Genomic DNA, 19,899 nt, shown 5'->3' on the forward strand with positions numbered 1-19,899 from the left:
AGGCAGCAGTAGGTGGACCGGCCGATGAGGCAGCTGTAGGTGGACCAGCCAATGAAGAAGATGAGGCAGCTGTAGGTGGACCGGCAGATGAGGCAGACAAGGAAGACGAGGGACCAGCTTTCTCATCTCTAGAGTCCTTTACGCTTTTTAAGAAGCTCACAGAGGCCGGTGTTCGAGGAATGTGCGGACGCCTTTTCATGAATGGGTAGACCAGCGCTTTCCCCAGCTCCTGGAGAAAAATCCGCCTCTTGTAGCTTTTCTGCTGCCCCCAGGTTGGATTAATCTCCCTCCATAGAACAAAGGAGTTGTAGGCCGAGACATCCAGGATGTTAAAAAAGATAGCCATGGGCCAACGAGCTGTTTTTCGGGCACAGGTGTATGTTGCAACAATCTGTAATATTACACAAACATGTACAACATTTTAGTAAATCTATTTTATAATGCAATTTACTTTTTTCTCAATACATTTCAAGTTCAATTCATCATTTATCTTAGAATATAAGTAATTATTGTACAATTATTTTTAGCATTGAACAAATACCACATACCTTGTCTAGATTATCGACTCCTCTTTTGGTGGCATTGTAATCTAGAATCATCATGGGCTTTCTGTCTTCGCGGTCACTCACTCCTGCATTATTATGCATGGTGCTCATCAGAATCACATTTTTTTGGGGGGGGGAGTACGACACGATGGTGTGTGTCTCAGTGAATCCAAAAAGTGAAGAATGAAGTGGCCTGTTTTGCATTGTCACCAATGCACTTGGGAGCTCCGCTCTGTTCTTCCTTACAGTGCCCAGCAGCCCTATTTTTCTTTGCAGAAGCTCTGTACCAAGTGCATAAGACGTGAAAAAATTGTCACACGTGAGAGAGAGAGAGTCTCTTTTGTATTTTTTTTTAGCATATTCTCAAAATTTGCTGTTGCAGTCTTGCCAGTTAATCTCTCTCTCTCTCTCTCTCTCTCTCTCTCTCTCTCTGTGTGTGTGTGTGTGTGTGTGTGTGTGTGTGTGTGAATGAATGAATGAATGAATGAATGTGTGTGTGTGTTGCATTTGAGCGAGAGTCTCTTTTGTATTTTTTATTTATTTATTTTTGCATATTCTCAAAATTTGCTGTTGCAGTCTTACCAGTCTCTCTCTCTTTCTCTCTCTTTCTCTCTCTTTCTCTCTCTTTCTCTCTCTCTCTCTCTCTCTCTCTCTGTGTGTGTGTGTGTGTGTGTGCATTTGAGCAAGTTTTTTTTTTCATTTATTGATTTTATGTGGAATATTCTACAAATTTGCTGTTGCAGTCGCCAGTTTATCTGTGTATGTGTGTGTGTGTTTGTGTGCGTGGGTGTGTGTGTGTGTGTGTGGGGGGGGGGGTCTTATTTGCGCTTTTGATGTTCTAGAGTGTCACCCCTTCATTGCTGTACACTTTTTTTCAGCACAGTTGCTGATTTGTAGCTTGTACCACCAAAAGTTTCTCTGAGTTTTCCTATTTTTTCGCATTTCCCATTCATTTCCTATGTCGCCCGTTTTCGGGCGGGAGGAAGCTAAGTGTGCCTTTTTTTTTTACGACCCTTTAACATATCAGAATCATCTCCTTGATTTTTTTGTGTGTTCATATAGGTAATACAACAAAAGTCACCAAGTTTCATCCCCATCCGATGAAGCAAAAAAATTTAACATTTCAAAACGTTCAAGTTTTCGCCCATTTTCGGGCGAAGAAGCCCAGAGGACCGCGTTTCAGTCATTATAATATTAATTCCGTTGTCGGACAACAGAAACATTAAAATATAATAATAAAAACGTTTTATTGAGAATTTTGGCTGCATTAAAATGCAGTACATGAGCACAGAAAGGGCAAGATAATATGACGCACTTACGTCATTAATATGCTAATTAGCGTATGACGTCACCTAGCGGCATTTAGCGACTTTTCAGGCAGGGTTTAGCTACTTTCCATTGAAAGAAGTTGGCAACACTGGTGCAGCCATCATTGCGTTGCATAAAAATGGCTTCACAGGCAAGGATATTGTGGCGACGTTAACTAATTAGCATCATATGCTTAGTGTGCCAGAAAGGGAGAAGTTTTATAAAAGAAAAGAGATTTAGTGACTGTGAATGTATTTAATGTAGAGTGTTATGGGAGAAAATCTGATTTAATGATTCATGCAGTGCTTGACGCACGTGGTGCGGCCTACAAATAGTACAATGCTAAATGTATTAAATGATTAATTTAGATATGTAACGTATATGAATACTGATTTATTCATACAAATGGTATTATAATTAGTTTTATTTTACTGCAGTGTTTAGTGTATAAATACTGGAATTAATGCATAAGTTAATGTTATATAGATTTTATATCCAATGTAATATTGTAATCTATTTATTGTAATATTTTATACCCTTACCTTGTGATGTATTAATAGAAATGTGATGTATAAGAAAGACAAAGAGACATATTGTAAACAGTAATTTATTTTTCATTATTGTATAATGTCAGTCCACCTGTGTGCGAGGCTAAGGAGCACATGTATTATTGAGCTCTCCCCGTAATTGACTCTGTGTGCCAGAGAGGGAGAAGCGGTCGCCTTTTGATCCACTGATTATTTCTCCTTACTACAGATCAAGTAAAGGAAAGTGCTAAATCTCATCGAAGAGTGGTCGTGTGGTCTCTGTGTGTGTGTGTGAGGGTGACCGGTCCAGACATGCTACACATTCATACACATCTGTTACAGTCATAGCAAGTATATATTTAATAATTTCCTATTGTATTGACGTTGACTGATTTTGTTGTGATTTATTATTATTTTAAATTTACATAAATGTATATTGTTAAACTTTTGTATTAGAAGCACAAGAGAACATATTGTAATGTGGTGTTACACCGTATTTCCAAGGCATTTTTGAACCTCTCATCTTCAACCGTGTAGCATTCTGCCACAAAACATCTTTTGAAAGAGAAATGCGATTTAACCGGCACAATGAATGAGTGATGCCAAACGAGTTACTTATGCATTCTAAATGAATGAATGAATAAATAAGTTTTTTTTTGGAGGGAATACATTTCCATCAGTACTACTTAATTTTAGCCTAACATTTAATAGTGTTTTTAATATAAATGTTTTTAATAAAATATGACTTTTTATTTATTTGTTTTTTTTTCAGAATTTTAAATAAAACCCGTACAATAATATACTACCAATAATACAAATTAGGGTTTAAGTACTCTTACACATGGCAATACACATTGAAGTGATTGTTTTTATATCATGATGGGAACTTCCATTGTTTTCATACTGAGCTAATGATATTTTCTATTTACCCTACTCATATTTAATCCTCACAAAATCTCTCATTTTTTTATCTCAGATATGTTTATTAACCATTTTCTTTCTCTCACAAAGTACTCTATTTTTGTGGAGACATTTGGTCCCCACAATCTGATAAACACACCATGACAGATTCTACTATAGCCTGCTTGAATGAGGGATGTGTGCTGCTTGGCTGTTCTGTAGTCACATGACCCTGGAGTGGGCGTGGCTGTGAGTCCAGCTGGTGTTGCAGGCTGACTCAGGCACAGAGAAAGAGAGATAAAGAAAGACAGCAAGAGCTACTAAGGGAAGGGTGAGTCACTATCTGCTCTCCATGTTTACTTATGTTTAAACAGGCTTTCTATGCCTGAGTTTTACGTATCTTTCCAGAGTCTCATTCAGAGAGGCTGTAGCACATTTACAGAGCTACAGAGAGGGTGATGTGTGTGTGTGTGTGTGTGTGTTTGTTGTTGCATGCACTAGTTTCCCAGGTGTCCTCACTCTGTTTTTGCCAGCAATGAAAGGAAGCAAGTGAGAGTGGAAGAGAATGGGAGATTTTGGCTAACGTTCGTGGAGTTTTGTACTTTGTTTTAAGACCTCACTTTTTCTTGTTTGTCTGATTGAAACGGATGATAGTGAACCCCTTCTTTAACTTTCTTCCACCCCCTCCCTTTCTCTCCTCCTCCTGGCCCTCTCTTTTCTTTGTGTTGGGTGGTTCGTCATCACTGGTTGTATAGTTTCTACAATCAGACATTTTGATAATTAGTTTTTCTAATTAGTTTACATTGGACCCGGAATCCCACATATTCAAACTTGTCATATCTTCATATGTTCTCTCTGGGTTTATATACAATCAGCGTTTTTTGAATGGCTTCCTATGTTCATTCTAATATGTTTGTGTTGCATGACAATACAGTTCCTGTAGTTTAATTGTTGTCATTAACATGGAAGTTAATTGACCTGTGTGTATTCAGCACCGATTTGTTCTGTTCCTCTTTTTAACTTCTGATTCCATTTGTCTGTGAGTGTCAGATTACGTCCAGTGTTTTTTTTTTTTTTTCTCTCTCAGTAACAGCAGTTAACAATTTATCTAGAACACCGAACTCCAAATTCAAACACATCTTTCAGTTGTGTTTTAGTTTGGTTATAAATCATTACAAATATTTCTGTCATCTCCAGTTACATCAACAAGGTTATATGATACCTGCTTAGCGGAGTTCCTTTTTCAGATAAAAACTACTTCCTCATTATACTGACCCAATTATTTCACAGCAAATCCTACCAGGGCCCATATTTAACAAGCTTATCGAAGTGCCATTTTAGTTTAAGTGCTGAGAATTCTTTTAATTTACTCCTACTTTCAAACTTAAGTATAAAAAGCAAGTTATCAAGTTTCTTAAAGCTAAGAATCACTCTTACTCTCCCAGTTATTAAAGACAGCTCGAGAGGTCTCTCAAGTGGTTAGGAGTTGCCAGTAGGGGCTTGTGATGGCACTGAGGAGACCGAGACATCCACAAATCTTTCAGGGGAGGAAGAATCTCCTTGAAATATTTGACGATGAGCATTTAATTAAACTGTTACATGTCCTTAGTTATTCAAAAAGAAAATGAGCAAAGAATATTTACATTACCAAAAGAACATCATAAATTACTTCAGTCTATCGCGATTATTATATGCTCTTTAAAAACACTCCCATTATAGTCAGTGAAGTAGAGCTGAAACAACGAATCGATTTAATCGATTAAAATCGATTATTAAAATAGTTGTCAACTAATTTAGTCATCGATTCGTTGCTAAATAACTTTTATTTGCCGTAAGCGGCTCATTTCGTGCATATTTCAAATCTGCGGTGACCAAAGTGTGGCAGTAATGAGCCACCGGAGGTTTTACTCAGCCAGTACAACAGGAGAAGTAGCGAATAGCCAATAGCTGGCCTTGTTTTATGTCACGTGCTTCCCGAACAGCGTCTCTGCAGCATTCAGCGTGATGGTGGGAGTACTTTACTTTGAGCCTTCAAAAAAGAAGAGTAACCTGTAAACTCTGCACTACTGAACTGTTTAAGGGGCCGTTCACATATCGCGTCTTTTGTGCGCTCATGTTCGTTATTTCCAATGTAGGCTCATAGCGGTCGCGACGCGCCCGTTTTTCCGATACTATTGGGGGCGTACGCACCGCATCGAGTTAAAAACATTTAAACTTTTCAGAATGCCGCAAGCGCACTGCGGGTCATGTGAAAAGAACTAAATAATCAGCTTCATACTTTCCCGTAACAATGTTAAAAGCTCAGTCAAGATGAAGGAACAGCTGATCATAGCTGTATATGGATTTGCATTTTGAAATAAAGTTAGTAGCAGAGCTACTGCAAGCGATTTTTTGAGCTGCAAATCCATTTATCCTTTGCTGAAATTTCCTTGTCTTCGTGGAGAGAGCACGTCATGGTTGCTTAGCAAAGGCAGACGCCTCAGGGGCGCTTCTGCCCGAGCGCTTTGGAAAGGAGGAGAAAGCGGTGCGCCTAGCGTTTTCCATGCATTTTTAGGCGCGATATGTGAACGGCCCCTAAGACTTTTATTCGTGCAGATTCTCCAGTACAGAGTGTATGTCACATTGTACTGGAGCAAATGTTGTATGTCTCCAGCAAATGTTTAGTCGTAAAAGCTGATAACATTGCTTTTTAACAGTTAACATTTAAAGCTTTACAAACATGTTCTGTGATCAGTTTGTCATTTACCAGTTCATAATTCATTCGTGCAGCCTAATTATGACTGAATGAGAGAGGTAAATGTTTAAAGATATTTGAAATAAACTTTTTTTTCTAAGTATTCACTGCTCTTTTTCACACAGCAGGTTTTTTTGTGTGTGTCCAATTTTTTTTTTTTCTGGACAACCTTCTGATGGATTTTACTTTCAATTGTGAGTTCCATTCAGGTTTCATGCCATTGGCACTTTATTCGAAGGATTGTTTACAATTTCACAGCATAAGCTATAAAGCTGTTTCCCAGTAAATAATAAAATACAATGCACTGCAATCTTATTCTGTTTTATCCTTATTCTTCGTGAAAATATGTTCTGAAAGATTCCTTAAGCTTTGTTCGGGATGTTAAACTACTTTAGGAGCTCTAAGGACTGCCATGGTGAAAACATTATTTGAAATCTCCTTGTGAAATTTGCTAGAGTATGGGTCAGTGTTCTGATTGCAGAAGAGTTCGACAAAGGATTACTAACACAATAAAACCACTCCAGGTATATTTTTGATGAGGATATGACAGTGCAAAACGGTTAAAATCTCTTAAAAATCTATGGTGAATGATAAAGACCCTTTATTAATAATTTACTTGGGGAAAAAAATGGAAAAACTAAAATATAAGTACATAAACCAATTAATCGATTAACCGTAAAAATAATCGGCAGATTAATCGATTATCAAAATAATCGTTAGTTGCAGCCCTACAGTGAAGCTACCCACACTGTAATATGAATAAATCTCTTACCCCTTATTTACACTGCACACATCTGTGGCTAGTTTCTGAAGTGGCTCTCCACAAAGCATCACTAAAGATAGGCGCCTATATTTTTGACGGATAATAATAATCGCCTTGCTGTCATCAAAGAAATCAGCAACAGGCGATATCTCTGGCTATTGTCGGTACACAATACATTTGTCTACTGGCAGAACCCTAAATTGAAGGTTGTGCTGACTATTCGTTTCCTTACCATAATGTATTTTCTTGACAATTCTTTATTGTCATATGTGTGTTGAATGTAAACTCCTTTTAGGAATTTAACCATTCAGTGTGAATTTATCTGAGAATATTGTTAAATAATTAATTAAATAAATAATAAATAATCTTTTCAGTGATTGGTCTATGTGTATTTCGTCATCCAAATTCCCATTTCTGACACAGCAAACTTGTGAATTTACTCTAAATAAGACTGACACTTAAGATTTAGTCCTACACTTTGCTTAAATTAAATACAGTAGATGCTTGATAACTAATTTTTAAATGCATCTTTGAGCCAAAAATGTTTTCACATTTAAGACAATTTTTAACAGCGTTCTTGAGAGTAATTCAAAGATGCTTGATAAATATGGGCCCTGATCTGTAGAACATCTGAAAATCAATTTTTTTCTTTAAGAAATTATTCCAATGGAGCTGTTTTCTTTCTTTTTTTAAGCATGAACCCATTTATTTTAACATCATGTACATGATGCTAATTGTAATACTTGTCATAGTTCAAATGTAAAAAAAAAATGGCTTTGATTACTTATAGTAGCTAGTTGGACATTAACTTTCTTAGACACTGTAATTATGAGGGGGCAGCTTGGAGGACCCGGACTAGTTACCAGAAGGTCGACAGTTCGAGTCTCGGTGCTGGCAGGAGTTGTATGTGGGAGGGAGTGAATGAACAGCTCTCTCTTCCACCCTTAATACCCATGGCTGAAGTTCCCTTTAGCAACCTATAGCTGACCATTGCTCCAGGGGTGTGTTTACAGTGTGTTCACTTCTCACTGCTGTATGTGTGCACTTGGATGTGTTAAATGCAGAGCACCAATTTCGAGTATGGGTAACCATACTTGGCGAATGCCTTTTATTTTTTAGGTACATTACATGGGACAAATCTCAATCTAACAATGTTCAGGACTGTTTGAAATGATGTATACAATGTATATAGAATATTCTTTATATTATTACAAATGAATTAGGAGTGTTTATTATTGTTATTATTATTATTATTATTTTATTATTCTCCTTTATATTTTTTGACAGGTTTAGTTTTACTCAGAGACAGATAAAGAGTGACACAATGACCCGTGTAAATTAAAACAATACAAGTAGTTGAACAATGGTGATACGGAGTGTACCATACCATATCTTGCATGACTTCTCTCATCAAAAATTATGGTGCCATTGCATGCCGTCTGTGCTCCGGTCAAATGTTTATTTTATTAGCGATTTTAGTGTTTGTTTTATATTCCTCGGCCCAACCTTCTTCGTCTCGCATGGTATGTAATGGCAAAACATTGTTAGATATCAAACATGGAATGAAAGACCGATCCGACGTTGATTTGAGCAGCCAATTTGAAAGAATCATCCGCCCCTGTTGCTTTTTCCATCTGACCTGTGTCGGCTGTCCTGTGTCCTTCGCCGAAGAAAACGTCGCAAGAAGCGGGGGAAACGAGGTGGTGTGCTGGCAGCGGCGAGGGTGCGCCCAGTGGTGTTCGAGTCGGCCCCTCATATACTTACCCTGGATTAGTGTTGTCAAAAGACCCGGTACTTTGGTACCAAGTCGGTACTAAAAAAATGTAAATGTGACGGTACCAGGTTTCTTTAAGTACCGGTAGTACCGAGGTCCCGTTCAAACCCGGTTCAGCGCTATGATATTCTCTTGGTCGGCGTTACATCACAAATCATGTGACCTGCATAGCAACAAGCCGCCGCCGTGTTTGAAGGGTAAAACAAACCGAAGGCAATCAAGGCAAAGCACGAGGAAAATCAAAAAGGTATCTATTCACAAGTTTTGTTGTGGATTATGTCAGTTATGGATACTAACGGACTACTTTGTATTAATGATGAATGATATCTGTGTATGCGAATGTATGTCGGTGGTGAGAAGTGAAGTGAATGTAATAAAACACTCATGTAAAGCGCTTTGTGACTAACGTTAGCTAACGTTACATGTATGTGAAAGGCGCTAGCAGCTATACAAATACAGATCTTCTTTCTTCTATTACAGAATGTCTTATCAATATAAAGAAAGTCTACTTGCGCCTGCATTGACCAGGTACCACAGAAAGCTGTCGCTTGTAGGTTTAACGTTACAATCTTGTCCCTATCGACATCCAGCTGAGTCCTGGGAGAACAACCCAAAGGCATGGCCCAGGCTCGAGTATCCAGACATATACAATTACCTCATCAAATCCCCTGGTGTGAACACCATGTGTACATACCATGTGTCCTACACTTGCAGTCATGTTTAAATACCCATCAAGCATCGATTACATTAACTGTTCACTTAGAAAAAAAAAATGTTTATTCAAAAGCACTGTGTTACATAATGGCTGTAATGAGCTCAGTCTGTCAGTGGCACAGCTTGTACAGTGTCAGTGAGGGACACGGTTTTTTCAAAAAAGCAAAAATAGACTAACTGCAGAAACGTATCTTACTCCCCACACAACTAGTGCATTTCATTGTTGCTTATCAGTGTAGAGCTGCCGACCATTATGCATAGCAATGTCATAACATAGCAACAGAAAATTGAGTGGCCATCTCTGCAGTGGTATTATTTTGTTATTCTTTGATTTGCCGAATCATTGCTAATTTTTTAGACATGATTCTCGGCAGTTTTCTCGACATAGCGCTCATTTGTCTTCCGCTTCGTGTTGCTTAATGGCGAGCGCTTGTTTGTTTTACCCTTCGCTGCGGTTGCTATGCGCGCGCAGTGCATTATGGGATTAAAAGTCCCGGATGTCCGACCTCGAGAATCCACGAAGCAGAAAATGAGGACGGAATCTCAAAATCCAGTCATGAAAATGAAACTAACATTTTAATATGGAAAGTTATAGAATTTGTCAAAGTTAGCATAAATTAATCAAATCAAATCTCCATATGGACCAGTATCTGTAAATGTTAAGCCGCAAATGTTGCTTGAAATATGAATCCGTGTTCTGTGCGTCTCTGTGTGAATTAATGAATGGCAGAGACGTGCGGGTTTGTTTACTACATAGACCGATTAAGCGCATGACGCTTGCATTAATTTCAGCATCTGAGCTTCAGAGTTCTCTCTCCATCAAGCGATCTTTTCAGTTTCTCACACATGCAAAAGAGAGAGAGAGCGAGAGTCTTACCACGCTGAATCGACACGCTATATGTAAACTATTCTTTATTGTCTTTTCCTGTAATGGAGTTCATTTAGAATTATTCATATTCATTTTTGAACAAGCAGAAGACATACCGGTTTCTCCGGTAGTGGGCGGAGCTAATGCGCAAATGGCAATTTCATTGGCTGACGCTGATTTTGTACCGTCCCTGTTTTTGATTTCAGCAAATCAGTTTGACCGAACGCAGACAACGTGATTAATATTCATGAACCCAGCAGCTCAGCAATTCATAGTGCATTGGATATACATTAGTATGATAGTAGAATTAGTAGTAGTATTATCTTTTAATAATAATTAATATGATCTATTACTATTTTTTTTACAGAAACCATCAATGACCAAAAATATCTTAAGCATCACCACCAGTTTTAAATTCAGTTAAAATTACAAATATGCATTCATTAGACCTAAAAGTTAATTTTTACATAAAGGCATTGTGCTAGAAATATTACTATTATTTAGTAAAATGTATGTGATACTGCTACTACTGTTGAAAAAATTTCAATTGAAAAACTTTATTTTTTAAAGAAATAAATCACAATATTTCTTACATGTTTTAATTTTAATAGAAAATCCCCTTTATTTACCAGAAATAAAATGTTTAAATTTCATAAATTAAAAGACAAATTAAATTTGGGTGAAACTTGTTTACTGTTTTTCATAATTATATAACTTGTAGAAAAACTTTAAACACAATTGTAAATAATTATAAAGAATGGCATTGGTTTTATTTTTAGTGCTAAAAAGTTTTTTTTTTAATTAGCATATTTTTGTGTTTTGCTTTGGTACCGAAATTGGTACCGAGAACCGTGGATTTTCACTGGTATCGGTACCGAATACTGAAATTTTGGTACCGTGACAACACTACCCTGGATGATCTCAAGTTGCCTGCTGCTTCGGTTCTGGCCATGGAGGCAGGTTCTGAGCAGCATGTATTTCCATTCATGGTTACAGATGTCACTCCTGATCAGCCCCCTCTCTCTGTCACCATCACTCATGTCAGGCCTGAGCAGTCCACTCCTGACACTACCATGGAGACCACTCCTAAGCAGCCCACTATCCGGGTCATATCTATGGAGGCCATTCTCAAGCCGTCAGCCCCCACAGGCACTGAATATGCTTCTGCTCAGGAGCCTCCAGAATCCGCTCGAGCCCCTGATCAGAGCCTAGTGTTGGCTTTAGGTCTAGAGTCTGCTTCATCCCAGTTCAATCCAAAGTCTGTTTCAGAGTCCGCTTCGGTACCAGTCCAGGAGTTTGTTCCTGAAGACCCAGTCAAGCGTCAGCATCAGTTATCCAAGAATCTGTTTATGAGTCCTTTCCTGCACCCCCCAAGGACACTGATCCTGTGGCCCCAGAGGGCAGTTCAAAAGCACCAGAGGGTGTTCCAGAGACTGTCTTTGAGCCAGTTCCAGCTCTGGAGAGCAGTTTAGCAGCCCCCAAGGGCAGTCAAGAGCCAGTTTCTGGGTCAATCTTCATAGCCCCAGAGGGCAGTTCATCAGCCCCCAGGGGCAGTCAAGAGTCGGTTCCTGAGCCTATTCCTGCAGCCCAGGAGGGCATTTCAACAGGTCCCAAGGGCTGTCCAGAGTCCATATTTGAACTTGGTCCAGCGGCCCCTAACGGCGGCATCCCTGTTATAGCCCCAAAGCCCACTTCAGACTCCGCTCCCGCTACAAAAGCAGTTTTTGTCAGTTTTGTCACATCCTTAGAGGCCAACCCTGAAAGTCTTGTCAGTCATGTAAAGCCTACAGAAAATAACCTTATCTCTCATGCTGTGCCTTCAAACGCTGTTCATGTTCTGGCCAAGGGGTTCCTTCCAGAGAGCCCTAAACCTCTCATTGAAGCCACCTCCGAATACCTTACTAGTCATGTCTTGCCTACCAAAAATATCCTGGAGTTTGCCCATAATTCCCAGTCCAGTAGGAGACCTTCGCCTGTGAAATGTGTTGGTAGAGGTGCCACCAACTATGCCCCCACCCTCTATCTGTCCCAGTCTGCAAAGTTTCCCTAAACTGGCACCACCCTGGTCCGTCCTAAACCATTCCCCTGGAACATTTTCCGCCTTCCCCATCCCAACCCTTGTGTTTCCAGACGGGTCTGGACTTCCATGGGTCCCTTTACACCCCCCACCCCCCCAGTCGGTACCATTTTGACTCCCTACCACCCCTGTTACCCCATTTAACTCCACCCAGGATGGACGCCTAGGCGTCCTTTGGAGGGGGGGGGGAGGGGCTGTCAGGATCCTGCCCTGACAGTCTTGTCTGTCCTATCTTTGTTTATTGTGTCTCTGTTCATTTTGTGCACGAGCACATGGTTGTGTCTTTGTTTATGTTGGGCGTGTGCTCCTCTTGTCGTGCCCCCTTGTTTAGTCCTTGTTTGTCCAATTGTGTTCACCTGCACAATCTGACTTTGCTGCAGCCTGGAATTGAACTACTGGTTTCGTCTGGTCAGAGGAGAACTGACCCCCCAACTGAGCCTGGTTTCTCCCAAGGTTTTTTTGTCCATTCTATCACCGATGGAGTTTCGGTTCCTTGCCGCTGTCGCCTCTGGCTTGCTTAGTTGGGGTCACTTCATCTACAGCGATATCGTTGACTTGATTGCAAATAAATGCACAGACACTATTTAACTGAACAGAGATGACATCACTGAATTCAATGATGAACTGCCTTTAACTATCATTTTGCATTATTGACACACTGTTTTCCTAATGAATGTTGTTCAGTTGCTTTGATGCAATGTATTTTGTTTAAAGCGCTATATAAATAAAGGTGACTTGACTTGACCTGATCCTTGTGTGCTTTGCTCCCTTTATATTGTGCTAATTTCCTTCCGGTCTTTGCTGGTTCGTTTTGTGTGTGCCTTGTGTACAGTCACTGGCTTGCATATTTAGACTTGTTAGAACTCTTTATTCAGTGTATTGCATCTTGTCTAGTTCCCTCTTGTTTTTCTAGTTTTTGTTTGTTCCCATGTGTAGTCTATAGTCTAGTTCTAGTCTTTGTGGTTTAGTTTAATTTTAGTTTATGAACCTTTTTGTTTTTGTTTTCTCCCTTTTTTTTCTTTCTAGTTTTCAGTAAGGTTGCTGTCTTAATCATTATCCTTTTTGTTTTCATTTAGTTCCATTTTTTTTTCTAGTATTTTATTACTTTTTTTTGGTTTGCATTGGTTTGTAAGTTTACTTTTTATCTATTTCTTGTCTCTCCTGTTGTATTGTCTTTGTGTGTCTGTTGTGTTGGTTTCTGCCCTGCTTCCTGAGTCCTCCCTGGTCGCTGTTTCTTCTGACCTGACAGACATTTTGGTGATTTCAAGAGTTCCCATCAACAGGGTCAGGCCTGTGGTTCCTTGAGTTGCTACCAGGTCTCCTTTTGCCACAGAGTCTGGAGCTACCTCCTTCCTACCAGCCTGTTCTCCTATTGTGTGCCCCGCCCTATTGTGTGGACTTCCTGCCTCATCTACAGGTGCTGGTCATATAATTAGAATATCATCAAAAAGTTGCTTTATTTCACTAATTCCATTCAAAAAGGGAAAATTGTTCATTATATTCATTCATTATACACAGACTGATATATTTCAAATGTTTATTTCTTTTAATTTTGATGATTATAACTGACAACTAAGAAAAATCCCAAATTCAGTATCTCAGAAAATTTGAATATTACTTAAGACCAATACAAAGAAAGGATTTTTAGAAATCTTGGCCAACTGAAAAGTATGAACATGAAAAGTATGAGCGTGTACAGCACTCAATACTTAGCTGGGGCTCCTTTTGCCTGAATTACTGCAGCAATACGGCGTGGCATGGAGTCGATCAGTCTGTGGCACTACTCAGGTGTTATGAGAGCCCAGCTCTTCTGCATTCTTGGGTCAGGCATATCGCATATCACAATACCCCATTAATTTTCTATGGTGTTAAGGTCAGGCAAGTTTGCAGGACAATTAAGAACAGGGATACCATGGTCCTTAATCCAGGTACTGGAAGCTTTGGCACTGTGTGCAGGTGCCAAGTCCTGTTGAAAAATGGCATCTGCATCCCCATAAAGTTGGTAAGCAGCAGGAAGCATGAAGTGCTCTAAAACTTCCTGGTATATGGCTGCGTTGACCTTGGACCTCAGAAAACATAGTGGACCAATACCAGCAGATGGCATGGCACCCCAAACCATCACTGACTGTGGAAAATTTACACTGGACCTTAAGCAATGGGGATTGTGTGCCTCTCCTCTCTTCCTCCCGACTCTGGGACCCTGATTTCCAAAGAAAATGCAAAATTTACTTTCATCAGAGAACATAACTTTGGATCACTCAGCAGCAGTCCAGTCTTTTTTGTCTTTAGCCCAGGCCAGATGCTTCTGGTGCTGTCTGTTGTTCAAGAGTGGCTTGACACAAGGAATGCTCCAGCTGAAACCCATGCCTTGCAAACGTCTGTGCGTAGTGGTTCTCGAAGCACTGACTTCAGCTGCAGTCCACTCTTTGTGAATCCCCCCCCCATGTTTTTGAATGGGTTTTGTTCCACAGTCCTCTCCAGGGTGTGGTTATCCCTATTGCTTGTACACTTTTTTTTTCTACCACATCTTTTCCTTCCCTTCGCCTCTCTATTAATGTGCTTGGACACAGAGCTCTGTGAAGAGCCAGCCTCTTTTGAAATGACCTTTTGTGTCTTTCCCTCCTTGTGCGAGGTGTCAGTGGTCGTCTTTTGGAAAACTGTCAAGTCAGCAGCCTTCCCCATGATTGTGTAGCCTACAGAACTAGACTGAGAGACCATTTAAAGGCCTTTGCAGGTGTTTTGAGTTAATTCGCTGGTTAGAGTGTGGCACCAGGTGTCTTCAATACTGAACCTTTTCACAATATTCAAATTTTCTGAGAATTTGGGATTTTTCTTACAACCCGAATTCCGGAAAAGTTGGGACGTTTTTTAAATTTTAATAAAATGAAAACTAAAAGACTTTCAAATCACATGAGCCAATATTTTATTCACAATAGAACATAGATAACATAGCAAATGTTTAAACTGAGAAAGTTTACAATTTTATGCACAAAATGAGCTCATTTTGATTTCTGCTACAGGTCTCAAAATAGTTGGGACGGGGCATGTTTACCATGGTGTAGCATCTCCTTTTCTTTTCAAAACAGTTTGAAGACGTCTGGGCATTGAGGCTATGAGTTGCTGGAGTTTTGCTGTTGGAATTTGGTCCCATTCTTGCCTTATATAGATTTCCAGCTGCTGAAGAGTTCGTGGTCGTCTTTGACGTATTTTTCGTTTAATGATGCGCCAAATGTTCTCTATAGGTGAAAGATCTGGACTGCAGACAGGCCAGGTTAGCACCCGGACTCTTCTACGACGAAGCCATGCTGTTGTTATAGCTGCAGTATGTGGTTTTGCATTGTCCTGCTGAAATAAACAAGGCCTTCCCTGAAATAGACGTTGTTTGGTGGGAAGCATATGTTGCTATAAAACCTTTATATACCTTTCAGCATTCACAGAGCCTTCCAAAACATGCAAGCTGCCCATACCGTATGCACTTATGCACCCCCATACCATCAGAGATGCTGGCTTTTGAACTGAATGCTGATAACATGCTGGAAGGTCTCACTCCTCTTTAGCCCGGAGGACACGGCGTCCGTGATTTCCAACAAGAATGTCAAATTTGGACTTGTCTGACCATAAAACACTATTCCTCTTTGAAATAGTCCATTTTAAATGAGCCTTGTTCACAGGACACGACGGCGCTTCTGGACCATGTTCACATATGGCTTCCTTTTTGCATGATAGAGCTTTAGTTGGCATCTGCTGATGGCACGGCGGATTGTGTTTACCGACAGTGGTTTCTGAAAGTATTCCTGGGCCCATTTAGTAATGTCATTGACACAATCATGCCAATGAGTGATGCAGTGTCGTCTGAGAGCCCGAAGACCACGGGCATCCAATAAAGGTCTCCGGCCTTGTACCTTACGCACAGAGATTTCTCCAGTTTCTCTGAATCTTTTGATGATGTTATGCACTGTAGATGATGAGAGTTGCAAAGCCTTTGCAATTTGACGTTGAGGAACATTGTTTTTAAAGTTTTCCACAATTTTTTTACGCAGTCTTTCACAGATTGGAGAGCCTCTGCCCATCTTTACTTCTGAGAGACTCTGCTTCTCTAAGACAAAGCTTTTATAGCTAATCATGTTACAGACCTGATATCAATTAACTTAATTAATCACTAGATGTTCTCCCAGCTGAATCTTTTCAAAACTGCTTGCTTTTTTAGCCATTTGTTGCCCCCGTGCCAACTTTTTTGAGACCTGTAGCAGGCATTAAATTTTAAATGAGCTAATTAAGTGGATAAAAGTGTAAAATTTCTCAGTTTAAACATTTGCTACGTTATCTATGTTCTATTGTGAATAAAATATTGGCTCATGTGATTTGAAATTCCTTTAGTTTTCATTTTATTAAAATTTAAAAAACATCCCAACTTTTCCGGAATTCGGGTTGTAGTTGTCAGTTATAATCATCAAAATTAAAAGAAATAAACATTTGAAATATATCAGTCTGTGTGTAATGAATGAATGAATATAATGTACAAGTTTCACTTTTTGAATGGAATTAGTGAAATCAACTTTTTGATGATATTTTAATTATATGACCAGCACCTGTATTTGTGTTCTCTCTCTTGTTAATAAACTGTTCTCCCTATCAATTCTGCATCTTGGTCCTCCCTTGCCAAACCGTGACATTGTCAACTGCCACAATTACTGTTTAAACAAAATACAGGTTTTGTGCTCTTTATTTACTGTACCAATATTTTATATTGGCCTTTGAACTTGGCTTCATTGCATGGAAAAAACAAAACAGAACAAAAAACTTGTCTTGCCAAAACACTGACAGAGCCCATTGATCTAATGCCGTTGATAAGTGCTCCAAATGCAAACTTTGCATGCAACAGTCAGGCAGCAATTGACAGCACTCTGATCCAACAGGTATCGTCAGTTTGACATTACTCTAGCCCAATGATGTTAGGGGATCCAGTGGGGGCGGCAGTCATATTTTAAGGTGACCATGCCTCTCTTTATCACAACAATGCTAAAATGTAGCAACGTAGTTCCAGTATGAGTGTTTATTGGTGCCACTTTATCTGTTGGTGCCCTAGGTGACCGCCTAGCTTGCCTATTTCTAGAAATGGCACTACAGACCAACGCTATCTCATGACCAATTCGTATGTATGTTATGAGGTGGCTAATTAATACAACCTCACTTGTATGAGTTTGTACCATTTCTGTGACCACTAAGTTTAGGGGTGGGGTTAGGTGTGGTCTTTCTTATGAATTCCTATGAATTTGCCACCTTGTAAAATATGTTTGATTTTTCACAAATCATAAGAATTTGTACAAGACATTTCATATGAATTACCCACCATGTAAAATATGTACAGATTGCCATGAGACCGGGTTGGACAGGCTTTATCAACCAATAATTGCCTATTTTGTGATTAACTGACAAATGAATATTATTAATATTATTTTTAGACAAATATTGACAAAATAATAGAGAACTTATGTCAGTTCCAGTGTTTACCGACAACTTTTTAAAATGAATAATACAGTTTTTAAAAAGTCAGATGTCCATCCTCCACAGCGCTTTTTATTTATTTTATAATTTTTTTTAATACATTAGGCTACATTACAGTATATAGCCTGTAAAGAGAATCAGATTTCAATCAATTAAAAAAAAAAATAAGGGAAAAGAAACATGTAGCACGTTGTTGTTGTTCTTCTGTCGGCACACTGAAAATCATCCCCGCTACGGCAGCAGCTTCTCCCTGACAACATAGTGATCCCACTAGCATCATTCACAGTTGGGTTATTAGCAGAGAACACAGAGCAGGGGCCCATTTCAGTAAGGAGGTTCAACCAACTCGGAGTTGAAACTCAAACTCTGAGTTGACTTACCCTGAGATGGAAAACTCAGACCAGCTAAATTGTGTTAGTTCAGTCAACTCTTGAGTAGGTTGAGTTGAGTGTGTGCACCACGACTATGAGAAGTCATGATCAATGATCAGCACCAGCACCACTGACAGATTAAGAGAAGACTGGCAAGTAGAACAATTTAAAACCCAAAGGAAAAAGAAAAACTGTTGCTTTTGTATTTGTGGAAAATAAAGATGGAAATTTGAATTATTGGGTTACAAAGGTTGCAGCAAGATGTTATCAAGTGAACAAAATTTATCAGATTAGCCTCATTTAAACCGATTTCTACAACACTTACCTACAGTCCAGTGAAACTCCTCTTTGATGGATTTGTGCCCAGGAAAAAATTCTTAGAAAGAGCGTGAGAGCAATGTACACTTTCCTTATCAGTCTGAGTCAGCGGCCTTACTAAAGTGCCCTGCATCTCCAGTGTTTTAAATAAAAACTACCATTTAAAATAATGCTGGTAATGCTTGTATCCATTTGCATTAAGATTATTGTTCTTGCAATTTACATTTGTGCATTTAACAGATGCTTTTATCCAAAGCGACTTACAGTGCACAATGTACTTCGTGCATACTTACTGTATGTATGTAATGCTCTACACACTGAGCCACAGGAGCAAATAAAACAAAAAGACAAATTTTTTCTCTCCATTTTTCTCAGCATGGAGATGGAAAGTATATGATCGCCTGCCACATACATAGATGACCCTTCTTGTTGCCATGGATGTAGCATGTGATGACATCACAGCAGATGCCTGCAGATGCTGGATTAGACACTTTAGAAGATTCTTTCCACGCTGCATTGCAAGAGAAGATATTCTTGATAATTGCAGACAGGTGGGCAGGGATAGAACCGAACTCTGCAGGTAGGTAGATCTCCAGGAACAGGATTGGGGACCCTTGACTGATAGTTGAGTGTACAGAACACGACTTGCAGGGCTTCAATCCAAATATCCTCAGAAATCTCCAATTCATTAGAAACGCACATACATTTTTACATAATGACCAAATTTTTACACAATGTTTCCTCCTTGTGTTTGATGCATCTGGTGAACGTATGAAGCATGTGAGAATCTTCCAGCTGGAGTTTTTTTTTTGTGTGCAAATTTCAAGAAAAGCTCGATGTAACTTAAGGCTTCGAATATCTGCTTCAGTCAAAGAGAGACATAAAACATTAGGACCGCTTCCTTCTTCAAATTCTTCCTGATCCATAGAAGTGGCATCTTAAGCTTTTTGACTGATTGAAACACAGGCTGCTGCTGTAGTTCTGTAGTTCTGCTGTAGTGTATCTGAGATTCTAAAACAGTCTATACATACAGTAGTAACAGTACTATTTGATTTCATGCACTCATTTCTGGACTGTATTACAAAGTGAGGTTTTTTTATTTTAATTATTGACATCTGTACATCTATGGGAGCCTCTGCTTCAGTATAACAGATAATTCAGAATTAGCTCTGCCTGACAGTCTTTGCACTTATGAATAGTTATTTTGCAGACATATATCACTGAACCATGATAAATTTGGTCACTCTGTTATGAGTTTCCTGATATGTCTTAGTTTTTTTTTTTTTTAGTTTTCCTTTAATTCACAAGTTAGGATGTATCAATTCATTCTTTCTTCATTTTGTCATTCTTATAAATCTACACTCTTTTCTGTAAGAACAGCTTTAGCAGCATTTACACTCCTAGCCTAGTGTAACCGAGACACATTTAGCTACACATTTAGGGCAAATGTCAGGTTAACTAGGCTTCATTGGCTGTTGACACTAGTTGTTATTTG

General features: G+C 39.2%; 1 protein-coding gene across 2 annotated transcripts in view; it reads left to right on the forward strand.

The window, feature by feature from the left end:
- LOC132151943 (septin-9-like) overlaps positions 1-19,899 on the forward strand; it is a 109,732-nt gene that overhangs the window by 65,809 nt on the left and 24,024 nt on the right. The window contains exon 1 of one of the 2 annotated variants that reach the window (XM_059560509.1): positions 3,493-3,611. The exons of the other annotated variant lie outside the window; for it this stretch is intronic. The gene's annotated coding sequence lies outside the window, so the exon portion shown is untranslated. Of the gene's footprint in view, positions 1-3,492; positions 3,612-19,899 lie in introns of those variants that run through there. 2 annotated transcript variants of the gene reach the window in all.

The sequence above is a fragment of the Carassius carassius genome, chromosome 10 (genome assembly GCF_963082965.1).
Source record: "Carassius carassius chromosome 10, fCarCar2.1, whole genome shotgun sequence".
Classification (NCBI taxonomy): Eukaryota; Metazoa; Chordata; class Actinopteri; order Cypriniformes; family Cyprinidae; genus Carassius; species Carassius carassius.